Below are 24,519 nucleotides of genomic sequence, written 5' to 3'. Positions count from 1 at the left end.
TAGCCATATCATGCCAGTAAGGCTACTAGGTGACACCACAGAGTATAGAAGAAGAATCTAGAGTCAGGAAAGTCTGTGTCAAATGAGTCCTCTTGCTGTGACCCTGGGCAGCCCACTCACCTCTGCCTCACCTCAGCTTCCGCAGCTATAAAGTGGAGATGATAATAGCATCCGCCTTGCAGATGTGAGGTCATCTTTTAAGGGCCAGCACAGGGCCTGGTGCACAGTAGGCTCTTTCACTGTGTATTCCCTTCACCTCCCCCTGCAGCATCCCATGATCACGTCTACTCTGTTCTCAGTCTTCCATGCTGGCACTTGTTTTGGATTCCTTGTCAAGTCTGTAAGGGGGCTTCCCTCCAACAGCCACCCTACTGATGCAAAGATGGGGCCCCAACGCTAAAGCGGGTATGCCCCTGCACACCCCCTCTTAGCTGGTCTCTCCCCTTCCACTGAGGGCTCTGGCTTTGGTTTTCCTTGGATCCCCTAAAGGAAGAACCTGCCCTGGTGCTCAGTAAATGGGGCACAGTGAGAAATGATGCCCAGCCTGGAGCCCAGAGCTCCTGAGTCCACATCTCGTCTCTCTGCTCCAGTAACAACCATGTGCTATCTCATTTCCTTGTTTCAAAGCTTTCTACATCCCTGGGATAAAATCTAAGTTGGCTGCCTCCAACTCAGTAACAGCTTATCTCATAACTCTCCCCCACATACACACGTCATGTTGCTGTTCTCCAGACTTAAAATCCCATCTCACAGCTCCGGGCATTCAAAGGTTCATAATAATAGTGAGTCTGGGGTCATCTACAGTCATCCTGACCTATGTCCTGCTGCTGGACTCATGACCCTAGAAGAGAGAACAAGGTTGATGATTTGGCAACGTCCTGCCTGACTTAGACCTTCCTGGGTCATGGTCCTCTTCAAGAACAACGTAGCACACATTTACACAGCACTTTGAGATTTGTAGAGAGCATTATGTTATCGCCTTTGATCCTCATGGCAATCATAGGTGTGATACTTATTTCCATTTTACCAGTGAGGAAACTGAGTCAAACAGAGATGAGGTGACTTGCCCAGGGTCAGATGTAGAGTATCTGAGGCAGGGTTTGAACTCAGGTCTTCCTGACTTTAAGCTTGGCACTCTATCTACTGTGTCATTTGGCTGCCAATCATAAGCCACCATCCCCCTCTGCTGATATCTAAAATGGATTCCTTCTTCCTCTTTGGTTCTTAGACTTACCTTCCTTTAAGTTTCAGCTCCAATAGAGTGTCCTCTATTAAGCTTTCCCTGGTCCCTCCCAATTGATAGTCCTTTCTCTCTCCTGAAATAATCTTATATTTATTATCCTGCACACCTTTTTAGAAGAATGAAAATGAGATAATATGGCATGAAACGGAAAGAACCTGACCTATTTAAATAAGATTATGAAGCTGAAAAATGAGGAGTGAATACAAGAACAAACATAGGTACAGACTTTGACCATTTCCTTTAAATTTTTTTTTAATTCTTAGTATTTTATTTTCCCCAATTACATGTAAAACAATTTTTGACATTCATTTTTAAAACTTTGAGTTGCAAATTCTCTCCCTTCCTCCCTCCCCACCCCACGCATCGAGAAGGCAAGCATTCAATATAGGTTTTATAAGTCCTTCAGAGTTGTCTTGGATCATTATATTGGTGATAATCGTGAAGTCATTCACAGCTAATCATCTTACAATATGCTTTGTATACAGTACATTTCACTTTGCATCAGTTCATGTAAGTCTTTCCAGGTTTTTCTGAGAGTATTCTGCTCATCATTCCTTATAGCACAATAATGTTCCATCATACTCACATAGCACATTTTGTTTAGTCATTTCCCAATTGATGGGTACCCTCCCCAATTTCCAATTTCTTGCCACCAGAAAAGAGCTACCATAAATATCTCTGTACATATAGGTCTTCCCCCCCCCCCTTTTTTTAAATTTCTTTATAGATACAGACCTAGTAGTGGCACTGCTAGGTCAAAGGGTATGCATGAAATGGACAGCCAAGCAACAAGACAGCAAAGCCAATTATAATTTGATAGGAGTGTTTATTAGCCAGCAACTGCCTCCCAAGTAGGGAAGACAGCCTCGAGCCTTCTGCAGAGCAAATTTTTATAGAACGAAATGTTGCTAACAACAAAGTGTGGTTCCAAAGGGGTGTGGTGCCGTTTCTAGTGAAGCCTTGGGTACCTAGCAAAGCCCTGGATACAAACAAAGCTTTGGGCAGTTTCTAGCAACACAGGTGGAAAATCCCCTAACTATTGTGGCCTAATAGGTCGTTTCCAGGGACCCTGGTAGCGCCCCCCTTCTGGCAGGTGGTGACTGGGAGGGGGCTTTGGTGTATAATTTCTGGTGGACACTTCATTCCCCCTTTTTCTTGTTCATAGTTGAAACTCGAACTCAACTGAGTCCAGGGGAACATAGGTAGTGTGGAGGGTGAACAGCTTGGTGGCCTGGATCCTTTTACTAACATAGGTGGACAGGCAATTTGTGAGACACGGGGCCTGTAACAACCCCAGTAGTAGGTCACAGAGATCAAAGGAGAGGGTGCGCTGGCCATAAGTCTCATTCTTTGCAATCAGAGGCCCATCAATTGTCCTACTAAGAGTCCAAGAGTATAAGGTGGGAGCATAGGGGTTGGAATGGACCAAAGGCAGGAATGCTTCTTAATCTTCAGTTGTAAGTCACCGGCTGGCCCTGTTACCCACAGGTCTGGTGGGTCAGGAGGAGCCATCCTTGATGTGTGAGCGGTGGATCCAGGCCTTTCTTCCGGCCACCTTAAAAGCAGAGGGGTTAGGTGCCGGATCCCAGGGTGATGACTGGGCAGTGGCCTGGTACACACGTGACTTGGACTTGAGAAGGGAAATCCTTAGTAATCATACATAACAGCATCCACCACCCAAAGTACAGTAGGAGGTGGGGTACCAGACAGAATCTCAAAAAAGGGAATGAATTTTACACATATACATTCAGTTACAAATGTTAACACTTGCTTAGATAATGAAATAGCTACAAATTCAAATCAAAACAGCAAGTTCTTTTCTGCTTTACAACTTGTTACACCAATTCAGCAATAAACATGTCTTGCAAATGGAGGTTTTAGTGGGTCTCTTAAAATCACACTAGAGATTTTAAAAAATTTCTTCTAAAAGTATTTTCCTTCTTCAAAACAGTTTCAAGATTTAGAAATGATCACCAAACTTTTATGAAGAAAGTTAGTATTCTCCTCTTCTTTGAAAACTTTTAAAATGATCTTAAGCAGTTTGCATTACTTTCTGTACATTTTCTAATTCTAGATGAAAAATAATATTAGATTGTCCAGTAAGCTAACATGAAAGAGCTTATATCTTTTACTGATTCCTTGTTCTGAACATAGAAACCGGTTATAGAAGGGAAAAGCAGATACACGGTACATTCCAAATATGCCAGGAGAAAACATCTTTAGCTCTGTTTATAATATGCAGTATCTGTTCTACCTCATAACTAGACTCAGGAATAGGTGGGAAGCATTCCTTTGCAAAGGAACCCCATGTGTAAACTGATCCAGGAGGGATCCCATCCCAGACAGAGGCTATAGACATTTTGGCATAGCTCTAAAATGCTCTATAGAATGGTTAAATCAGTTCACAACTCCACCAACAGGGCATCAATGTCTCATTTTCCCCACATCCTCTCCAATATTTGTCATTCTCCTTTTCTTGTCCTATTTTCTTGTCCCAATCTAATAGGTATGAGGTAGTACCTCAAAATTCTTTCAATTTGCATTCCTCCAATGAGTAGTGATTTAGAGCACTATGGCCAGAGAGAGGTTTGATTACTTCATCTGGGAATTGTTCATATTTCTTGATCCAATTGGAGAATGACTCATATCTTTATAATTTTTTCTCAGTGCTCTACATACTTGAGAAATTTAGGCCTTTACCAGAGAAACTTACTTCAATTTTTTTCATAGTTATGGTTGCTAAATATATTTCCCCCCATCCTATTCTTCCTTATTTGTTCTATTCTCTCCCTCCTTTCTCCCTGTCCCTCTTCAAAAGTGTTTTGCTTCTTACTGCTGTCTTCCCAAATCTTCCCTCCCTTCTATCATTCCCCCTTCCCTTATTCCCTTCCCCTCCCACTTATCTTTAGGGTAAAATAAACTGAGTGTATGTGTTATTCTCTTTCTGAGTCACCTGTGTTGAGAGTAAGGTTCATTTACTTCCTGTCAGCTCTCCCATCTTCCCCTCCACTGTAAAAGTTTTTTCTTGCCTCTTTTATGTGAGGTAATTTACCCTCATTCTATCCCTCCCTTTCCCTTTCTCCCAGTGCCTTCCTCTTTCTCACCCCTTCATGTTAGTGTTGTTATTATTATTATTATTATCATCATCATCATCCCTTCACGTTCAACTCACACTTGTGTCCTCTGTCTGTATATACTCCTAACTGCTCTAATAATGAGAAAGTTTTTATGAGTCACAAATATCATCTTTCTATGAAGAAATGTGAACAGTTTAACCTTATTAAGTGCCTTATCATTTCCCTTTACTATTTACCTTTTTATCCTTCTCTTATATCTTGTCTTTGAACATCAGATTTTCTATTCAGCTCTAGTCTTTTCATCGAGAATGCTTTAAAGTCCTCTATTTCATTGAATATCCATTTTCCACTGAAGGATTATACTCAGTTTTGCTGGGTGGGTGATTCTTGGTTGTAATTCCAACTCCTTTTCCCTCCAAAATATCATATTCCCAGACCTCTGATCCTTTGATGTAGAAGCTACTACATCTTGTGTTATCCTGACTGTAGCTCCATGATATTTGAATTGTTTCTTTCTGGTTGCTTTCCATTTTCTCTCCTTGACCTGGGAGTTCTGGAATTTAGCCTTAATATTATGGGAATTTTAATTTTGGAATCTGTTTCAGGAGTTAATTAGTGGATTCTTTCAATTTCCATTTTACTTTCTGGCTCTAGGATATCAGGACAATTTCCCTTAATAATTTCTTGAAAAATTGTGTGTAAGCTCTTTTTTATCACAGCTTTCAGGTACTCCAATAACTCCTAAATTATCTCTCCTGGATCTATTTTCCAGGTCAGTTTTTTCCAATGAAATATTTCATGTTGTCTTTCTTGATTTCTTATAAAGTCATTAGCTTCCATTTTTTATATTAATTTTTAAGGACTTATTTTCTTCGGTGAGCTTTTGTATCTCCTTTTTCATTTGTCCAATTCTATTTTTTAAGTTTTTTTTTCAGGGAATTTCTGTGCCTCTTTTTTCCTTTGGGTATTTATGTTTTTCAAGGCACTCTTCTCCTCATTGCCTTTTTGGACCTCTGTTATCATTTGGCCTAGTCTGTTTTTTAAGGTGCTATTTTCTTCAGTATTTTTGGTGTGTCCTTTATCAAACTGTACACTTGTTTTTCATTGTTTTCTTGCATCACTTACATTTATCTTACCAATTTTTCTTCTACCTCTCTTACTTGATTTTCCAAATCCTTTTTGAGCTCTTCCATGGTCTGAGACTAATTCACATTTTTCTTGGAGGTTTTTTATGTTGGAACTTTGACTGTATTATCTTATTCTGAGCATGTGTTTTGATCTTCCTTGTCACCATAGTAACTTTCTGTGGTCATAATTTTTTGTGTTGTTTGCTCATTTGTTCAGTCTGTTTCTTGTCTTTTAGCTCTTTGTTAAAGTGGGGCTCTGCCAATTGATGAATAGTCAAAGGATATGAACAGGCAGTTTTCAGAGGAAGAAGTTAAAGCTATCTATAGTCATATGAAAAAATGTCCCAAATCACTATTGATTAGAGAGATGCAAAGCAAAATAACTCTGAGGTACCACATCATGAATATCAGATTGGCTAACATGACAAAACAGGAAAATGATAAATGTTGTAGAATATGTGGGAAAGTTGGAACACTAATTCATTGTTGGTAGAGCTGTGAATTGATCCAACCAATCTAGAGAACAATTTGGAATTATGCCCAAAGGGCTATGAAAATGTTCATACCCCTTGACCCAGCAACACCACTTGTAGGATTGTATCCCAAACCCAAAGAGATCATAAAAAATGGAAAAAGATCTACATGTACAAAAATATTTATAGCAGTTCTTTTTGTGATTGCCAAGAACTGAAAATTGAGGGAATGTCCTTCAATTGGGGAATGGTTGAACAAGTTCTGGTATATGCATGTAATGGAATACTATTGTGGTATAAGAAGTAATAAATGGGCAGACTTCAGAAAAACCTGGAGTTATATGAACTGATGCTGAGTGAAGTGAGCAGAGCCAGAACACTGTACACAGTAACAGCTACAGTGTGTGATGACTGATTTTGATAGACTTAGCCCTTTTTAGCAATGCAAGGACCTAAAACAATCCCAAAGGGCTCATGATGGAAAATTTCGTTCACATCTAGAGAAACAACTATGGAGTCTGAATGCAGAACAAAGCAGACTCTTTTTTTTTCTTTCTCAATTTCTCCCATTCATTATAATTCTTCTATACAACATGACTAATGTGAAAATAAGAATGTATATGTAGAGTCTATATCAGATTGCAAGTCATCTTGGGGAGGGAGAAGGGGAGAAAGGGGAGAAAATTTAAAACTTATGGAATCTAATGTTGAAAATTAAAAATAAATAAATTAACTTAAAAAATAAAGTGGGACTCTGCTTTTAGGGTGGAGAGTTCACTGTCCTGAACTTCAAGGGATTTTTGCAACTGTTTTCAGAGATACTTCTAGGGACCTGTAAGTTTTCAGTTCGTCAAATGTGGCATGATTTAAGGAGAGGTGCCTTTACTACTCTCTTGGCCTGTGCTCTAGTCTGTGAGTGAACACAAGCCCTTCTCCACTGTGAACACATACTCTGGGGTGCTAGTGCTACTACCCCTCTCTGGGACAGGACTGTAAACCAGATGTGAGTATAGACAAAGCAACAGGGACTGTGCTGGTGTCATCTGCCCTGAACTGAGTTCCGCTCTCATCTAGGTGACAGATCTTTCCTTTCAATCTTCAATTGTCTTTGACTGGATAATTATTTCACCCCATCGTTTTGTGGGTTCTGCAACTCCTGGAATTGTTTTAAGTAATTATTTTAAGATATTCTGAGAGGTTTGGGGGAGAACTCTGGGGAGTTGCTGACTTTTATCCAACATCTTAGCTCCGCCTCTGTGAACATTTCCTCAAGAAGTTCAAATAATATAAATTCATCACCACACTGAGACCAAAATAGCTTAGAATCTCACTGAGACAGCAGATGCTTGAACTTCCTGCTAAATGGAGAGGTCTGGTAGTGAAGGTCAACAACAGTTTATTTTATGAAGCCATTTGTAAAATCTTAGGAAGGAAAGATTTTGGAAGATTATGATCAATATTATCTAATAGAGTTGCAAGCAATAGCAAAGAACAGCGACACCACATAATTTCTACAAAGTTTGATGAAAGACCAAATTAAGGCAGATCATCTCGAGGACCTTGAGAATTCATTTGGTAGAACAGAAAACAAGACTAATGAAGCAGATCTGTTGATATCTTTTCATCCGACTCTTTTCTCCATAAATGCAATTGGATTCAAAGTATTAAGACACCAACATCATAGCATAGTGTTTCATGTGATTAAGTGAAAATCGCTCTGAAGAAAACAAGAAGGAGAATAGAAGTTGGAGGAGTCCTGTGATAAGGAAAATGGCTTTTTTCAAGTTTTTGAGGGATCAGATCTGGCTGCTTTCCCCATATTTCTTCTATTTAGTACAGTGTGATTGTACTGAGCATATATAGAACAGAAACCTGAGCTAGAGATGATAAAATTGTGAGAACATTAACAAATTTGAACACTTGAGATATTTGAAAGAGAGAAATTTACCAATAATACATGTGTGGGAGAAACTGTGAATTTATTAATAAAGACAAATTGACTATGAAGATGTCTAACTATCACTATTCTCTTCCTTTTTAGTTATATGTATATATACCTCCTCTCTCATTAATATAAAGTATTGATGAGTCATCAATATACAAGTCAATAGTATCCTCAGTGAAGATATTGTCAGGGAACAATCAGTCTTCCACAAGTAACATTTATTGGAGGGGCACATTTTTACTGTCTTACCATTCTCATGTAGATAATATAAGATCCCACTGAGTGTATCATTTGTTAAGTAAGAGAAATAATTTGATGTGATAAAAAAAATATCAGATCAACAAATATTTTAAAGCAAGGCATCTCTCATCCCTATACAAACATGATTTAAGACTCCTTGGAAAACGTAACAATAGAAATTTCTCTGTCCAATGATCCTCTGATCATAGGCACCATGTAAGGCACACCAGACTCGCTGGCCATGGTGATAAGTGAGATTGAGGGTGGAGTTCATGTTAAGTTGGGATTTCTTTTGGGTGGAGGGGTGCTCCTGATGCTCCTGGTTACAGATGGTCTTATGCTAAGTGTGCCAGGCCCCAGGACATTGCAGAGCTTCCTGGATGAGGCCAGTAATGACTCAAAGGAGTTTGACCTCTCTATCCATCCACAGAGAAAACATCAAAAGAAGGAGTAATATCTGTTGCCAAGATTTGCACTTTTTAGAGCTTGCCCAACAGTCTGTATATCAAGGGCAGACAGGACAGATAAACATTCACTTGGGTACAGAGTTGAAAAGGAAGTGAGTAGCCTAAATTCCTTTTAAGAAGCTTCAGAATTATTCTACTTATCCTAAGTTTACCCCAAAAGAAATGTCCCATCTTTTCTTTTCTTAAAAAAATGTATTTATTTACTTCTAGTTTACAACATTCAGTTCCACACTCCCTTGAGTTTCTAATTTTCTCCCCTTCCCTCTCCTTCTCCTCCACCCTACCCCCCCATGGTGGCATGTAATCAAATATAGTTTCTATAAATATCTTCACATTGAACATTAGTCAAATTTTAGAGGGTTATAATCAATGGAACAAACAATGAGAAAGAAGGGATAAAACAAAACCAAACACAAAAGAGAGAGAGCAGGTAGTTTGCTCTAATCTGCATCAGACACTGTAGTTCTTCCTCTGGGTGTGGACAGCCCTTTCCATCTTCAGTCTTTCTTCATTGTCTTCTACCCTTGTATTGCTGAGAGGAGCATGCCCCATCTTTCCAATGTTAACATTTAGCTGGTGTTGCTAATGGAGAATATGAGAGCCTCGAAAGAATTAAAGATCAGCCTCCCACAGGTAGCAGTGGAAAGGAGCATAGTGGGTCTGATACTTTGGCATGGAGTTACTATGGAGGACAGAAAAGGAAGATGAGCTGGCTATATGGCAAAGGCAAGCAGAGATAGGTAACCAAGAGTATGTCAATAGTATTCTTGATGAATCAGCTGAAACTGAAGAAGACTGTGAGCACTGGGTGGAGCCCCTGCCTGGAACATTTAGGAGAATGTGAACCAGAGGAACCCAGAAGAGGCTGGCATATCTGAGTAGTGATTTACATTGCTGATGGAAACTCCCAAATCCATCCACAGAGTCATCTGGTTATTTAAGAGGGTTCAGTTCTTGAGATCTCTGAAACAGGGAAGATTAACAAACCCTCAGAAAAAAATAATCCCCGATCTTATTAGTAACTATTGACTTGTATACCTGCTTTCCAATTTATGCAACATCCTTGCATATATCTATATACATATTTAAGGTATCTTTGAAGAAGGCATAAGAAGGGAACATTTTCTCCCCATGGGACCCCATTTTTACAACCAAGAAATTGACTAAAATATACAAAGTCTACAATATTTAATTCTACTTATTGTTTACTGTTTGTGTATCTAACTCTCCTTCCATACATCTAGCCATTCATCCCTCCATCCATCTATCCATCCACCATTTCTCTGTCTTTCTCATGCATTTTAACTATTACAACATTCTCATTTTACAAATGAGTAAACTGAGACCTAGAAGGGTGCATGACTTGTCAGCCTATACAAGTATGTAGAAGAGCCAAGATGAGCATCACTTAGGATCAAATAATTCAGAGCCAAAAGGGACCTTAGGGAAGGAAGGGATCCTAGTTTGAGCAGTGTCCAACCTCAGCATCTCATAGATGGCAACTCAGTCAAGATTGCATAGGCAGGGACAATAAAATGAGGGTGTCAGTCAAGCAACTCTGACTCCAAAACCAGCAGGTTTTATTGCAGCTTGATGTCTTCTGCACATCTATGGGTTGAATTATTTCTCCACAAATGGGTAACAAAGCTTAAGACACTGGTCTCCAGCATATTCTGTTGATGAGATCATCTGATTTGCCAGAAATTTGGATTGCAATAGTTATCACGTAGGACAGGGATGATCCCATATCCCTCACAAGCATATTTCAAATTCTTATGGAGTTTGGTTTCCTTGGGTAAGGGCTTAAGTGAGTGAGTGAGTGAAAGATGAGTGTGTGAGTCATTGAATGGATATTTACTATTTTACAGTTTTCTCATGCTCTATTTTTTTATTACAAATGATGGGAGACAGATAATGTGGGAAACAACACAGCCTCCAAGGTACACTGAGTATCATTGAGTTTGGGAAGAATCGGAAGGCAACTACCTCAGTGTCATCACATTGGAGTTACATAGAGAAGAGTTCTAGTTAGGACTAGTAACGTGCGAATGTGTGCATCTTCACAAGTGGAACAATTCTACTTCTTTCCACTGGGAACATGGAAATGGCATCTTAGATAAATAGATACATGGATATAAACATGACTATATAGACATATAGATAGAAATGGGACATAGATGTATGTAGACTAGATCTGAATATATGCCTACATAAACACAGGTAAACAACAATGTATGTGTATATGTATTTATATCTATAATCTATCTATCTACTTATCTTTCCATCTCCAGTGGATTTATTAGGACTTCTGTAGATATAGGGAATGGGATGTCTTAACCTTGTATTTACTTTTGAGCCTCATTAAGGGATCTCTTCTTTTGCTTGCAAGAAAAAAACAAGATAATTTTCTTTGATGTTCAAAGGAAGCCAGGTTTAAGTAGTTAGGTGAGTGCCCCCCCCAGCAGGGATCATGGCCTTGGTGAGGTTGTAGATGGTAGTTCACAGATATTAGAAACACAATATGTCCCCATCCACCATGCCACAGACCCTAGACACCAATTCCAAAATCCCAGTATCTCTGAAAGAGGGGTGATTAACAAACCCTCAGAAAAAAATAATCCCAGATCTTATTAGTAGTTATTGACTTGCATACCTGCTTTCCAATTTATTCAATATCCTTGCATATATTAGGAGAGAACTCAAGGGTACCTTGTCCATCCATGACATATTGACTTGCTGCATGAATGGGCACTTCATTTTGTCTTTAACATACATATATACATTCAACTATTGTGCAAAGGTTAATACACAGCTGTATAATACACATTTATACACATACACATATCTAAGCCATGATGATTATCCAAAAGATGTGAAAGACTGTGAAAGGTCGGAATGAGCAGCTTCATTGCACCCATACTCTCTCTTACCTGTATCTTGCCTCCTTTCCCTCTTGTCTAACAAGGTGTTAGGTGTTAACCTGTACTGCATCTAAAGGAGCAGACTCTTATTGCAACCCTTATGCCGAATGGCTCTGAGGGGGAGGGGGCTATCTTTCATTATACTGCCTTCTTTAAGGTTGAAAGATCAAAGTGTCTAGGATTGCCTAGAATGTTTCTTAGGAACAAGGTTCAGCCATAGCTCCATTCATGTCGGAACAGGCAACTTCATTTGAAATAGTTGTTTCCTTTCTTAATGTGCTGTTTCTCTTTGTTTATGACTTTAAGATAAATAAAATCACAACAGTTGCCCAGGGATGGAAATATGTGTTTATGTGATAAATCCATGTTCTATTCAAGATCATCTCTATAACTAAGAATTGAAAGGAAATTATAGGATTGTTTTCCTGGCATCCAGATAAAGTGGGTACTTAGTTTTTCCCTTTTTTTTACACAGCATTAGAGAATAGAATCCAGAACAAAATATTTCTGTCATCTGTGACTTTTCCATTTGCCTCCAGTGAGAATATTGGTGCAATGAATAATCTAGTTGTCTCCTCTCTCCATACTCCACCCCCACCTCTAGAAAAAAAGAATGATTCTCTACAGGACAAGATCGACCAACTCAACATTTCCTGGGGACCTACTATGCATGACTCATTGTGTGTTCATAGGAGGGGGATGAGAGGCAAACAGAGGTGAACAAGCCATATTTCCTATCCCCAAGAAACTCTTTGTCCTATAAAATGTAAGTTCCCTGAAATCAGAGACTGTCTCACATTTGCTTTTGTAAATTCCTAAGCCTAGCACATTGTTGGTAACAGCAGATGCTAAGCCTTGGGTCTCAAATCAGAACACGAGCAGTATATATCAGATGTCTGAGACATAAGACTAGTATATAGTGGGTGTCTGAGACAGGAGAGCTCTGAGTGGGTGAGGGAGCTGGGGCTGCTGGAGTAGCATGGCCAAGAGAGCTCTTTGCTTTGGGAGGCAGCTTTTTAATGCCAATGTGGAGCTATCTGATCTTGTCCAGGCCCTTTTGTGGTCTTGGGCCTCAACATCCTCCTTGGGATAAGAAAAAATTTATGGTCCTTGTGCCCTTTGTCAGACTTGGAGTGTAAGGGGCTGGAACTCCTTTGTACCTCCCAAACAAAAGACCGGGAAGTTTCAAAGGAAGCTTTATTCTGGAAAAGTTAGCCTGCTGCTGGCCGTTGTGCCAGCTTGGTTTATAATGAGCTGTTCAGCATGGCAAAATTATTTTGTTTGACCATGGTCTTTAACTGTCTTTACCTGGGAGCTGGACAGGAATACATTGTCCCTAGACTTTTGCTGTTTGGCCTTTATGTAGATGGGGCTATTGGGTTTTCCATGTGGTAGGAGGAGAGCTGGCAAATCCTTATCAAGTAATTTCATGTCAGTTCCAAAGGAGCAGCATATGGGATTTCAGCAGATTAGCAGAGATAAATTGAGTGTAACCCTCAAAATTACATTTGGGATGGGAAACATCACCACTAGTGATGACTTACAGAAATGCACACATTCCTAAGTGCCTTTTCTGGGCAGCCAGGCTAGAAACGCTTGCAAGTGTGATTGCAGGAAGAAATGGTCCCTGGGTTTCTGTGCAAAGCCCTCCATTTAACGTAGGAGGAAAAATGATCATGGGAAGTGCAAACCCTCGGGATTGCTTCCTCTGGCCATGTTCTTATTGCATCCAAATGAGTGCCTCTTCTTATTGTCAGCCCCAGATTTCCAATGGGAGCTGTTTTACCAAGACCAAGGCTGAACATGAGAGTGAACTTAAAGTGCTGACTCTAGAACCAGTGTATGCAGGTGTGACAGCCCTCCCTTTGGGGGTTTAATTTACCTAAAGTTAGGAAAGCAAGGCTGTGTCCTGCTCCTCAGAAGGAAAAAAGAAGGAAAACTTCCTTCTGAAGCCTCTAGAAGCACAAGCAAGCCATGCCAAGGAAGGCGTGTGAGCCTCCAGGGGAGGGCAGATCCCTTGATGAACAGACTGAGCAGGGGATTCATGATCCAGGCTAGTCTTGGGCATGATGTCCCTGATGAGTTTGGGCCCCAGGTATCTCCTTCAGTGTTGCCAGGATCCCACATCTCTCAGGTGGAAGACACTTCAGAAGCTTCCTAACCCAACCCTTACCCAAAAGACTCCCCACTGCAATGCCTGACTAGCAGTCACCCAGACTTGACCTGAAGATCTCCAATGATGGGAGGAGCTGCTCTGTTGGCTTTCCCAGAATTCTTCCTATAGTTTGTGAGAGTGACCAGAGAGCTGGACATGGGACCACGGGGATTATGACTGGAGGAATCCAGTCTGGGGACACCTGGAAACTCAGGAAATGACTCAGTCTTTTTTTGCCCTAATTTCCTCCCTCCTTCTAATACTATCCCAGGGCAATATAATGTACTGAGGAACTGGGTGGTGCTTTGAGGTAACCAGGAAATAATTACAGGTTCCTATTTGCCTAGATCTCCACCTAGGAGCAGCCTCAGTCACCATCTAGTCCAATGGCCCTACTGAACAGATGAGGAAACAGAGGCCCAGGCGGGTCAAGGATCTTGCCCCAAATCTCATGAGTGAGAAACTTGAACTCAGGTCTTCTATACCCTCTGTTCCAAACATGTGGCAACATGAAAACCTCAGAATATTTGGAGTAGGGCACTTGAGATTTAGTTTTCAGAGATTGCTGGGCAGACAGGCCAAGAGCTAGCCTCCAAGCACTTGCCTCCTGACCTTGGATCTGTTATCTACAGATCCAAGAGAGGGAAAGTGGAGCCAACACTCACCCAAAGATGATGCTGTGGAGTAGGGAAGATCTGGCCAGGTTCATATCCTGCTGCTGATACACACACCCACACACTGCCTGTGAGAGTGTGGGCAAGTCACCAAACACTAATGGCCTAGGTAACCCTCTGTGACTAGAAGCTCAAGATGAATCCTGATCCACCTTGGGGGAGGGAGTTTCCATACCTAGATTTCTTTGCTATGGTGAAATCACACTTCTAGACTGAAAAATAACCCAGCATGCTAGCAGGCAATGAGCAACTTGGAGCCCCTGAGTAGGGATTTGGAGGTCATTGCCCTCAGAAAACCCACCTACCTGCCTACCTCTATCTAGCCTGGCTTTCCCCTATTCAGGGAAAGATTAGCCCAATTTGCTTGATTCTGGGGCTTAGTGCAGCTGACCTTTTAATCAGGTGACTGGATGATTCTATGGAGATGCCCCAGTCTTGTGAATTCTCTTTTGCTGCTCACAAAGACAAAAATGCTGGTATGTGTATAAGCAACAGCAGTTGGGAGTGAGATCCCTCCAAATTAGTTCAGCTGGTACCATTAAGACAGAATTCAGTGTCCACCATGATGGACCCCATTGATGGCTGAGCTCATTTGCTGAGGCAGCTGCCATGTGACTCCCACCATTCTCTTTGAGGAAGTAAGTGGTGCCGTGTTGCCTTGGATGGCAGTCCATGCTGCATCTTAACTTGAAGTGCCCTGTTCCTGACTCTGATTGTGACCATGTCTCCTAGCTTCTCAGAAACTCAGTCTCTTCATCAGTAAAATGGGAGTGAGTGCCTCCTAGAAGTATAATGGAAACCAGGGGAAACAATGATTTTTTATGGAAAAGAGGTTATTGCACATACAGAGATAATACATGTAGTATACTGCATCAGTTAAAGCTAATGTCAGTATTGTGCTTTGAGACAACAAGAAAATGGTTGTTTTGGCATGATACTTGAAGGGTCCTTTGGCATCCCAGTCATCTAAGAATGCATGGGCCCTGGAGAGTGACAGAGCAGAAAGGGAACACCTACCTGGATACTGCCAGTGTGGGATGTCACCATCTGAACACTGACCAGTCAATAGTCTTGAGGCAACCATTTGAGATTGACAGCCAGAGTGGCTAACTGACTGCAAGACGGCATTTTGGGGTGGAGCTCACTTCTTGAAACAGATGTTTGAACCACAGAATTCATGATAGAGACATACATGGAGGCCATCATGGCACAATGGACAAGAACTGAGCTCAGAGTCCCAAAGTCCCCTCTGAGACAGCACACATTAGTTCTTTGACCGTGTTATTTAAAATCTCCATGTGCCTCAATCAGTGTTCTGGGACCACTAAGTCCTCAAAGGACTGAGATCCCATGTGGAGGAGATGCTTCTCTGCTCAGAGAAATCGTGGCTTACTGTCCTTTATTGTTCTGCAAGTACATAGATTATCTGTTAGGTGTGATCTCTGTCGATGGTCTCTGCTTAATGTGTATTCACCTGGTGAATGACCAGAGCTTTACTCTGCACTGCTATTCTGGTCAACTTCCATCTACCATGTCCACTTGTGGTTAGAATGACACTCGGGGTAACCTTAGGGCAGTCTCTTCTCCTCTTTCATACTATTTCCTCCTCTCTGGTGAGAAGGGGATGGGAAAGAGTAGGGCCAAAGAGAAGCATTTATTAAGACCTACTGTGTGCCACGTACCGTGCTAAGACTTTACAAACATGATCGCATTTGTTCCTCACAATAATCCTGCAAGGCAGGTGCTTTTTTATCCCCATTTTATAGTTAAGGAAACTGAGGCAGACAGAGGTTAAGTGATTAGACCAGAATCACACAACTAGTAAATATCTTGAGCTGGGGTCATCCTGACTCTGAGCTCAGCATTCTGTGCACTGTGCCACCTGGCTGTTGGTAGATGGTTGGATCGTCTCCATGACCCCTTCTAGACTGTGGTTACCCATGATTTTGGTACCAGTGTCTCACATGGTTCTCCATTGGGTACAGGACAAAGTGAAACTAAATGGTTATATTCACTGCCTGGTGGAAGCCTATCTTCAATATCACCATTTTGATTAATGACAGTGATGCCATGGGGCAGTGAAGGATGGCAGCCTGAACTCTGAGGAGAGGAAGAGAGGCAGGAAGGTGACATGGGGTCTCCAAGGCTCTCCCATATCAATGGGCTTACCAAAGAAGAAAACCATTTTGGAATTTCCCGCAGAGCACTTTGCTCTGCTCCTCTGAGATGTAAAGTGGCTCCATCCTTTCTTTTCTTCCCATTCCTTCCAATGACATTTGGGAAACTCTATGCACATGAGCCTCAAATGCTCTCCTTGTCAAATAGGATGGAGAGAGATGGGCCAGGCTAGAGTATGGATGACCCATGGATTTAGAACCGATGAATACTTGGACTGAAAAAGCGAGCCTTTTCACTGTTCCAGTGTTAACTTGAAAGTAAGTCTCCAGCCACAGGGCTTTGGGCTTCACCTTATGCATTTAATAATAATCATGATATATGATTAATAATGCTTGTTGTATGTTCATTATTATTTTGATAAAAATAGCACTTATCGGGTCGCTTGTGAGAATCAATTGAGATGATAATTTTATTTTTGCTGTTATGACAACTAGAATTTATGTAATGCCTACTATGATCCAGGCTCTGTGCTAAGGGCTTTACAAGAATTATCTGAATTGAGCCCACAACCACCCTGGGAGAGAGGTACTAGGATTATCCTCATCTATAAGGGTCACACAGCTAATGAGTGTCTAAGGTTGGATTTGAACCCTGGTCTTCCTGACTCTAGCCCCAGAACTCTAGCCATTGTGCCACCTAACAATGGGCTTTTGAAGAGGCAATATGGCATAGTGAATAAAGTGCTGATCTCAGAGCTTCAAGACCTGGTTTCAAGTCCCAACCCTGACACATACTGACTGTGTGATCTTAGGCAAGTCCCCTAACTTCTAAATGTCTAGGTAGCTCTCTGACAGTATAAGTTGCAGAATAAAAGGTGTTGCCTTGAGGAAATCACAGTGTCATTCCTCATCCTCTCTCCCCAAACAGTGGATAGAGCCATAGATTGAATTGCATCAAACTGGCAGACAACAAAAAGCTTTTGGGCGACCTGGAAGGGTCTTCAAAAGTCTTGAAGCATGTGCTAAAACATGTGCTCAATCTAGTATGGTGTCATCCAATCGGGTTAATATCTAATCTCTCAGATTAGAAAAACTGTTTCACAGATGCTGTTTTGGGGGAGGGCTGGCTGATCAGTTACCAGGACATTTAGTGTCCTCAAAGGTTTTCTGGGTCAGGAATGGAAGACCTTGGAGATGCTGGCATGGGGGTTTGTGCCCTCAGTATCTGGACCCCAGAGGGTGTTTAATATCTGCTTGTAAAACAAATGGGATGGGATGGGACACAGGAAATCTTCTGAAATACTAAGTTATCTGAAGACTTGCATAAGGTTGACAATGGGGCCAATGGTTAGTGTTTCTTCCTTCTGCAGTTCCCTCCCATTCCCTCCCAAAGTACAGAGTTCAGTCATAGCCACCTCAGTTTAGGGCACACCATGCTGATTGTCTCAAGAGGGCAATGCACCATACTGACTGAAGAGTGGAGTCTAGTTAGCCTGAAAAAGAAAGAGGTGATTCAGTGAGAACAAGTGTCTCAGAGCTGTCATGGAGAAGAGAGCTTAGCTCTTCTATTTGGCCCCAAAGGGCAGAAGCAGGAGTAGTGGTAGAAAGCTTCAAAGAGGCAGATTTCAGTTCCTGTGAGAAGGAAACATCAAATACAGATGCTTCCCAAGCACTGGAACAGTCCCAGAGTAGAATGGGCAGGCTACCTGGAGAAGCACTGGGGCCTCCCTTCCTGGTAGTCTCCAAGCCCAGGCTGGGCATAAACTTGTTAGATGCATTGGAGAAGGGACTCCTTGAGAGAGTAGGTTGGACTATCTGGCCCCTGGTGTTACCTGCTTCATTTTCTGCCCTTTCTCTACCCTGGCTGACCATTCTCCTTGCCCCTTCCTCCTCATCCCATCCCTATGTACTCTTCAATGCAGTGATACTAGCCTTCTGGCCATCTCCTGATGCTGGGCATTTTCCCCATGCCAAGAATTATCTCCATCTCCTTGATTCCTTGGCTTCTTTCAAGGCCCAGCTCAAATTCCACTTTCTCTATGAAACCCTCCCCCATCCCCCATAATGCTAGAGCTCCCCTCTGGTGATTTCCAAGCTGGACCGTCTCCAGCTTGCTTTTACATACTTGTTTGGACCTTGTATCTGCATCAAACTGTGAGCTCTATAAGAGCAGGGACTGGCTTTTCCCTTTCTTTGTAACCCCAGAACTTAGCACATGACACATAGTAGGTGCTTAATAAATGTTTGTTGACTACCTGAGTCAAGCACAGGGTCAAACCTCAGGACACCAGGTGCTGATGCCAGGAAGGCTTGACAGCGAGGCAGCAGAATGTTTGCATTTTTTTACACTGTCTGGGTGGAAATTCTTCCTTGAGACTCATCCCAGTAGGGTTCCAGGTTTCAGATGGGTGGGTTGAGGAGTCTACAGAACTTCTGTCTTTGGACCCACAGGTCATCATTATAAACATAATGCCAACTTCTCTGGGACCTTTCAGGGCAAACTGTGTCCCAAGGATGATCCTTAAGAGTTTTAGTCCCTCCACATCTCTGTCAAACCACATTCTGGTTTATATGAATCAGACTTGGATTGTGGATTGCTGGGCTATGGATCATGGACCCAGAGAGGAGGACGAGGAGCAGGAGGGAAGAGAAAGAAGAGGAGGAGGAGGGGGAGGAAGCAGAGGAGGAGGAGGGAGGAGGAGGGGGAGGAGAAAGCAAGAGCAAGAGCAAGAAGAAGGAGTGATCTCATTTTAGCATCCTGAATGGGAGGTGTGCACATTATGAGACTTCCTATCCCTCATTCTCAACTCTGGCCAGGGGGTGAGGGGGCTAAGATGCCCCTGAGCCTGGCCTCTGTTTGTACTCCCCCTTATAGGGGACAAAGTGAGTTTTTGTCTAAACCTTTGGGTTGTCCCTGGAGTAGAGCCCTAGCCCCTGACTCCCCAGGATCCCAGACCTATAGCTCCCTACCTCACAGTCCCCCAGCCCTCTCCAAATCCTCAACCCCTATCTTCTTAGATAGAGTCTCAACCTCTAGACCTCAGATCCCCAACTCTATATCTACCCAGTTCCAAAGTCCCCATTAGCCCAGTCCCCTAATTCCAAGGACCCTCAGATCCCAGTTTCTCAGGCCTCCAGACTCAGTGCTTATCTTTCCAGACTGCTAACCTCTAGTTCTCCAGGATCTCAGCATCCTTCCCCCTAACTCCCCAGGTTAACATTACCTTAAACTTCAGATCCTCAGACCTCCATCTCCCCTGCCCCCAGGACACAACTCTGAGTCACCATCATCTCATGTCTTCAACTCCACATATCCCTTGTTCCTATCTCCCCAGACCCCGCAGGATTCCATTCTCCACCACCCCCAGCATCTCTATCCATCTGTATCTGATTTCTCCAACTCCCTAACCCTCTAGGCCCACAACCCCGATGTCTCCAGACCCCGAGACCTGGTTCCCCAGGATGTTAGCATCCTGTCCCACCTTGCAGCTCTCCAGCTCCCAGGCTGCCAGCCCCCAGCAGGCCTCGTGCCAAGGAAGACAAAGACTCCCTCAAGAAGTGTCAGTTTCTCTTTGAGTTTTATTTCTGCCTACTCATGTCACTTAGGGTTCAAAATGGCTCTTTGGAGATCTGACTTGCTGGGGGGAAAAAGAAGGAACAAAACAACCTTTTTCTCCTCCCTTGGCTCCTCACTGATGCCTGCCATTTGACCAGTAGTTTCTACCAGGCCCAGGGTCATGGTGGCTGTGGGATCTTGTGTTGGTGGCGTTTGTGGCCTGTATGTTCCTGGCTCTGTCAGTTATCGAAGTGTGCACTGTGACCATGGAGGGCCAAAAAGGAAGGGGTGCCTGCATCAGCATGTGTGAACCCTGCTTGATGGCACCTCCCCAGTCAGGGGAGAACACAGGCCTCCTGTAGTCTACTCTCATATTCTCTTACCCAGTATGGCCTAGAGTGGAGCAATCAATGAACTTGGCCTTGGTGGTCATCAAGGTGACTTGTTAGTTTCCCTGACAGCAGTGAGGAAGGTGGCTAATTAAGTGATCTCCACAGATTTCTCCTTTAATTCTTCTGTCTTTGGACCCACAGGTCATCATTATATAAGGACATGAGATGATGGTAACTCAGTTGGTCTGGGGTGGAAGAAGGTGTGTGTGTGTGTGTGTGTGTGTGTGTGTATGGGAGAGAGTTCAATGATGTCCCCTTTATCAGCCCCCACAAATTCTGATTTCCAATCCAGTTACCTTCCCTTGGAAACCAGAGTCAACTGTGTTGCAGCACCACACCAAACATCAGGGCACAGATGGCAAGCTTATGGATCAGATTCTCCAGATAACAACTGGGCTCGAGCCTGGGGCTATCAGCATTGTGGACCCACTTCCAGGGGCTCTGCCTTTGTGAAAGGACATGAACTCCTGGGAAAAGGTTACTTCACCCTCTGGATTACTCAGTGTGTGTGTGTGTGTGTGTGTGTGTTCCCCCGGGCAGGCACCGGTGAGAATCTCTGCTCCCTCCCCCCTCCCCCAGCTAGCTACCTGAATGTTGTTCAGAGTGGGCTAGAACCAAGTTCCTGAGGAAATGTGTGCCAAGTGCTTCCTAGGAGGAGCTTGAGCAGCAGAGTCCCTGGCCTGAGGCAGGGCCTGGCCAGTGGCTGGGGGAGGGGCGTTGTCAGGTTGGAACTGCCTTCTTAGCAAAGAGAACAATTATAATCAGTGACAAAAATATTTGTGGTCCATATGTGGCTCTGAGCTCATGTCCATCTGCTCCTGTTGCGAGCACGTTGGTAGCTGGTACTTCTGTGATTCAGGCTTCGAGCAAGCTCGTTCCGTGGGTCCCGATTTAGAGGCAGGTGCTAATTCGGTCAGGCTCTATCTTTGCAGCCAGCCTCCAGCACATGTTCCATCCCTTCTGTGACTTATACTGGCGGCACACACACGCGCGCGCGCTCGAGCACACGAATACACACACACATACAAACTCACACTCACTCACACTCATAACAAACACTTTGAGACCTGTCACACTTGGCCTCCCAAACCCCACCCCACTTATTCGTGGCCTGGAGCTCTCCAGCGTACCTGGGGGAGGGGCCGGCAAAAAAAGGCACGAGATGGGAGGCAACCATCTGATTCTGGGAAGGTCCCTGCAGGTGACCGTCAGTGCTACTGGAAGTTAAGGCCTTGCTTCCAAGCTTGGGAACGGAGACTGAGGCTCTGGCCGCTTCCAATCCCTCTTAGGGAAAGTGATACAGAAGGAAATCCCTGGCTGCATTTGACATCGTCAGAGAAAGTTTCAGAAGCTTGAGAATTCCCCCAAAGCAGAAGCGAACATTTTCCAACGGCTCAGTATGATATTCCCTAGAAATTGGTAGCAGACAAGAATGCGCAGTTTTGTGTCCACAATACTGTTTTCCACTTTGGTTTGTTGGGGAAAAGGCAAGCCTTTGCAATAGAGTGGGGTCGCCTTATTGTGGGCTCGTTGTGAGAAGGCTGGTCTCCGGCACTCTGGGGGTCTGTGGCTGCGGGGAGACTTTGTAGTGTGGGGCGCCGGGGCAATCCCGGGTCACAAACACAGCGGAGTCCCCACGGCAGCCTAGTATCAACTCACGGCACAGGGTAAACTCGTGGCGCCGCGGGCTCTTGGCAAACGTCCCCTGTGTTTGCGCTCAAGCTGTCTCTGCCGCTGCTGCCGCCGTAGGAGTGGTGAAAAGAAGGCACACGCTCCAGCCCTGGCTGTTTGCGCCATGGTTGGGGTTTGCAAATCTGTCACCCGAGGCTTCTGCCCTGGCTGCCTTGCTGGCAAGCAGAGGGCCCGATTGGCAGCAGCAGCCTGGGTAGCCTAGGGGGAACGGACAGCTGAAGGGAGACTCGGCAATCTGCATCTTTGCCTCCGGGAAGCCCAGCCCCCCTTCTCCTCCCCCCCCACCCCCCCCCAAAGTTTGCGGTGCTAACCATTGTTCATTCCTTCTCCCCCTCCCCCCCCCACCTTTGAGTGGCTGTGCCTCCTTAGACGTGATCAAAGCAACTTTCTGAGAGAGCGAGAGTGAGTGAGCTCACCAGAGAAGCTGCCTTTAAAAAAAGCTTTCGCAGCCCAAGACTCTCCGTCTTTAATTGGGCCTGACGGGCGGGTTCCAGCGGAAGACTGCCTTTCTGCTCAGAGGTGATACTGACTCCCATTGAAACCAACATCCCCGTTTATATTTTTTAATGCAAAGTGGGGGATTTCACTAAAAAAGGTTAAGCCGCCTCAGTGAGTAATGAGCGGCGCATAATGCGGGCGTTAATTTTAGCTCGCTGCGTAGGAGCTGTTGGGACTTGAGCAGCGGCTGAAGCCGCTTCATTAGAGAAGAGGCAAGCGGTTTGGAAACAGGTGGAGGGAGCTCCAGCGGGCTGAGCCAGTGATTGGCCTGAGCTGGGCAGGAGCGGTGGAGGAGAGCCAGCCGCTTCTGCCTTCTCCTCTTTGAGGATGTGGTCATGAGCTTCCCCTGCCCGCCGGCCTCCTAGTCACTGACAACTTGTCCTCTTTTTACAGGTTGGCGATGCTCTGTCAGGCCATCTGAGGAGGGGGCATGGAGACGGAGACTCGCACCTGCTGACAGGGACATGGGACTCCACTTGTCATCGGTCACTTGTGTGGATTTTACCGGCCCGGCGCCCCGGAGGCAAAGTGAAAGACACCCGGCAGAGAGTCCCCACTGAAGGTAACCGTCTCCTCCGTGCGCCCCTGCTTCTCTCCACTGTCATAGAGATGCTGGAGCCTGGTCTGTGAGTGCCTAGGTGTGGCGCGCTCATGGGCAGGATGGGGCTGAGGCAGAGGCCGAGGCCAAGGCCGGGAGGCTGCCAATCAACTCCAGCTCCCAGTGCCCAGAGGTCTAAGCAAGCTTGCCCAGGACCCCTAGAACTGATTCTTCTTGTCCCGTGTGGGATGCCAGGAAACGCCATCCATTTTTAATGAAATGCCCTGAATGAAGGAGGTAGGTGACCAGGAGCACCATCCCGACCCCCATGGGGCAGGCTATTTTTGCACGTGACCACGTGGCATGTCAGGTGAAAACCGAGATGTTCTCAGGGCGCCTCCTTTGCCAAGCCAAGCACCAGTGTTCCCTTCCCCCCCATAGAGCCACATGGGCAAAGCCCATTTTCTGCTAAGTGCCCACAATCCTTTGCTAGCTGAGCCAAAGCAAACCAGTCAGCACCAGCAGCGTGGCCCGTGTATCATTAGCCACTCTAGACTGTGACATGGTAAGGTTAGCGAAACGGTGACACAAAATTGCCGGCTTGAACGTTTTTCTCTTGCTTCCTTTGCCACTTGAAAATAAAGTTACTGAGTTTGTAAATGTTAATTAAGTAGTGTCAAGGCGATACAGCAAATACTGATTTGTCTAATGATCACCATCCTGACTTCCCTTTGAAAGAAACAGGCACAGCTTGGACAAGTGTAGGAACAGCTGTGGGCTCGGTTTCCCTTGCCCCTTTTCCCTTGTTTTGGGGGACATTTTTTTTTTATTTTAGATGAGTTGGGGAAGGAGAAAATGCTAAATTATTCATGAGATTCATTTGACATTCGATTCATGGTTGGGTGGGTCCAACGTTTTTTGTTGTTGTTGTTTTTTTGGGGGGGGACGGACAATAACAAGTTTGAACTTGGGGGAAGGTAGAAGAGCCCATGCCTAGCCATGTGCCCCAGCATCTGCAACTGGCAGGGATGGGGATGGGATGGGTGCAGACCATGAGGGCTTCCTCAGAACTGCTGCTCAGTGTCAACAAGATTCCCGTAGTGCCTGGAGGATGACACGGGGCTGGGGGAGCTTAGAACTTTAATCAGACAACTGTCAATGGGAAGCCCGGAAATGTTGACTCTGGAAGGTTTCCTCCCAAACTGAGATTTCATATTTATATGGAATAGAATTTATCCTCCTTCCCCCAACCACACTGCACACCTTCTACACGAGAATGGGACTTAAAGCTTGGACCCTTCAGATCTGTACTTTTAATTGAGTGATCTTAGGAAGAGTGGAGCTGGCTCTCTCTCTCTCTCTCTCTCTCTCTCTCTCTCAAATCTCAGTTTGGGAGGAAACCTT

At 44.1% G+C, this 24,519-nt stretch overlaps 1 protein-coding gene across 3 annotated transcripts in view; it reads left to right on the top strand.

The window, feature by feature from the left end:
* LOC138158291 (cAMP-regulated phosphoprotein 21-like) overlaps positions 1-24,519 on the top strand; it is a 74,050-nt gene that overhangs the window by 45,482 nt on the left and 4,049 nt on the right. Inside the window, exons 1-2 of one of the 3 annotated variants that reach the window (XM_069084449.1) lie at positions 22,464-22,598; positions 22,971-23,139. The gene's annotated coding sequence lies outside the window, so the exon portion shown is untranslated. Of the gene's footprint in view, positions 1-22,463; positions 22,599-22,765; positions 23,140-24,519 lie in introns of those variants that run through there. The other 2 variants (XM_069084448.1, XM_069084450.1) reach the window with 2 other exon arrangements.

Source organism: Petaurus breviceps, unplaced genomic scaffold (assembly GCF_028583685.1).
Source record: "Petaurus breviceps papuanus isolate PSGF00001 unplaced genomic scaffold, PetGlider_PUasm1.0 174, whole genome shotgun sequence".
Lineage (NCBI taxonomy): Eukaryota > Metazoa > Chordata > Mammalia > Diprotodontia > Petauridae > Petaurus > Petaurus breviceps.
Note: the sequence above shows the minus strand (reverse complement) of the source record. Positions and strands in the feature narration are given on the sequence as shown.